At 76.2% G+C, this 2,500-nt stretch overlaps 2 non-coding genes across 2 annotated transcripts in view; both read left to right on the forward strand.

Moving 5' to 3' along the window:
• Positions 1-879: 879 nt before the first annotated feature.
• On the forward strand, positions 880-1,032 carry LOC131749346 (5.8S ribosomal RNA). Its single transcript, XR_009333411.1, has one exon. It is a non-coding gene; the product is annotated as a 5.8S ribosomal RNA (ribosomal RNA).
• Positions 1,033-2,424: 1,392 nt separating this feature from the next.
• The window catches only part of LOC131749367 (28S ribosomal RNA), a 5,017-nt gene continuing 4,941 nt past the window's right edge, over positions 2,425-2,500 (forward strand). The window contains exon 1 of the ribosomal RNA XR_009333432.1: positions 2,425-2,500. This exon is cut by the window's right edge and continues 4,941 nt beyond it. This is a non-coding gene — a ribosomal RNA (28S ribosomal RNA).

The following is a 2,500-nucleotide window of genomic DNA, read 5'->3' on the forward strand; positions in this document are numbered from 1 at the left end:
GGAGGCGGGTGCAGGGGTCAGGGGGCCCCGGGGGCGGGGGGGTTCGGGGTTCGGGAGAGGAGCGGAGAGGAGAGGGCCGCGTCCGGGCGCGAGCGAGCGAGCGAGCGGGGAGGTCTCCGAGGCCCGGTTTCGGGGACACGGTGGGGACGTCGTCGGGCGGTGGGCGTGGTGGTGTCCCGTGTGGCGGTTGGGCCCGTCGCCCGGCCGGGGCGCCCCCGAGTCACGGGCCGGTAGCGCCGGGGCCCGCGTGCTGCGGGCGGCCGCGGGCGGAGAGCGTGTCGGTCGGCGTCGGGGGTGGCGGCGAGCGTGGGGCGCTCCGCCTGCCCCTCCCCGGCCTCGCCCGCCTCCCCCCTCTCCAGGTACCTAGCGCGTCCCGGCGCGGAGGTTTAAAGACCCATGGGGGGGTCGCCCGTCCGCCTTGGGGTCGGGGCGGTCGGGCCCGCGGGGAGTCGGGAGGCCCCTCCCTTCTCCCCCAGACCCCGCTTCCTCCGCCCCCGCCCCCGCGGGGCCGGGGCGCCGCGCGCCGCGCCACGCCGGCCCTCCCCGCCGCCGCGGCCGTCGGGAGGGGGCTACCCGGCGGCCGTGGTGCGGGGCCGGGTCCCGTGTGCCCGCGCGCGTGCGCGCCCCGCGTCCCTGACGGGGGGGGGTGTGTGTGTGCGCAGGTGGGAACCCCCCGGGCGCCTGTGGGGTGTCCGAGCCCGCCCCGTCTTGCGGGTCGGTGCCGGGCGCCCCGTCGTGAAACCTTCCGGCCCCGCTCCGGTCTGCTGTTTTCTGTCTCGTCTGACTTGGCCGGCCAGAGGCAACCCTCCCTCCGTGGGGGAAATGTGCCGTGCCACCGGCGGGGGACCCCGCCGAAACCCAGAGAAACCAAACTCGTACGACTCTTAGCGGTGGATCACTCGGCTCGTGCGTCGATGAAGAACGCAGCTAGCTGCGAGAATTAATGTGAATTGCAGGACACATTGATCATCGACACTTCGAACGCACTTGCGGCCCCGGGTTCCTCCCGGGGCTACGCCTGTCTGAGCGTCGCTTGACGATCAATCGCCCCCCCGGGGTGCGCGCGCGCGCGCCTTCCCGGGGTGGCGCGGCTGGGGGTTTCCTCGCAGGGCCCCGTGTCCGGGGCCCTCTGTCCCCCTAAGTGCAGACGCGGTGCCCCTCGTGCCGAGGCCACGGGGGCCCCGCTGCCCGCGAGAAGGGAAGAGAGCGAGAGAGAGCTCGCGACGAGGCCCTGGCCGTGGCCTCCGCGGTCGGTCCCCTTCGGGAAGCGCCCTCGCGCCGCAAGCGGTCCCTGGGCGTACCCCCGGGGCTGTGTGCCGGTGGGCGGGGACGGTCCCGCGCCCTCGCGGCCGGGGCCCGTGGTGCTGGTGGTGTTGGGGCCGCGTCCGCTCCGCCGTCGTTCGCCGCCCGCCCCCGGCGGCGTCCCGGCGACGGTCCGGCCCGGCCCGGCCGCCTCCTCCGCGGCGCCCTGACCCGCGCGCGTCCGGGGTCCGTGCCCGCCCCCCCGCCGCCCTCGCCTTCGCCGTGTCGGGGCGGGCGGCTCGGGCCGACCCGAGGCCGAGTCGTTGCGTGCGCGGCCGCGCCCCGGGGATGCGTGCCCCGGCGGCGACCCGCGGGACGCCGCGGCGTCGTCCGCCGCCGCGCGCTTTCCCCCGGGCTGCGGCCGCGCCGCGCCGCGCTTCGTGCCGGCCCCCGAGCCCCGCGTCGTGGGCGTCTGTCGGTGGTGGATGGGGGCGCACGGCGTCCGTCGCTGGCCGTGGCGGGGGGCGTCTCGCGGCTGCGTGGAGGATGGTGTGCTGCGTTGGCGTCGAGAGAGAGAGAGAGAGAGACAGAGGGAAGAGAGACAGAGGGAGAGAGTTGGGAATCGGTCGGTCGTGGAAGGAGACGTGGGAGGAGGGTCCGGCGTTCGGGGGGCGACCGCCGCGTGTCCTCATCCACCCCTGCCTTCCACGCACGCCGTCCGCCGCTCTCCTCTCCTCTCCTCTCCCCTCTCCTCTCCCCTCGTCCTCTCCCGTCCCCGTTGTCCTCTCCTCTCCTCCGTGGCGACGCGCCGCCTCCGGGCCGCGCTCGGTGTCGTGCGTTTTCCCTACCCCCCGACTCTCCGCGCCCCGTCCGTCCGTCCCGTGGCCGCCGGCTCGTGCTCCCGTCCCGGCTCCCCCTCCGCCCCCGCCCCAGCCCCCGCCCGGCACGCCGCGCGTTCCTCTCTCCCCGCCCCCGGCGCCCTCGCCGCGCCCGGGCGGGTGAGGGGGAGCCGTCGTCCGGGGTGGTGGTGGTTGGTGGTGTGTGTGTGTGGGGGGGTGCGCCGGTCGACCGCGGCTCGGCCGCGGGGTCTCTCTCCTTCCCGGCCCTCTCGCGGGCACCCTTCGCCCGCCGCTCGCTCGCTCGCTCGTCGCGCGCGCGTGCGTGCGTGCGCCCTCCGAGACGCGACCTCAGATCAGACGTGGCGACCCGCTGAATTTAAGCATATTAGTCAGCGGAGGAAAAGAAACTAACCAGGATT

The sequence above is a fragment of the Kogia breviceps genome (assembly GCF_026419965.1).
Source record: "Kogia breviceps isolate mKogBre1 chromosome 20 unlocalized genomic scaffold, mKogBre1 haplotype 1 SUPER_20_unloc_3, whole genome shotgun sequence".
Taxonomy (NCBI): domain Eukaryota; kingdom Metazoa; phylum Chordata; class Mammalia; order Artiodactyla; family Physeteridae; genus Kogia; species Kogia breviceps.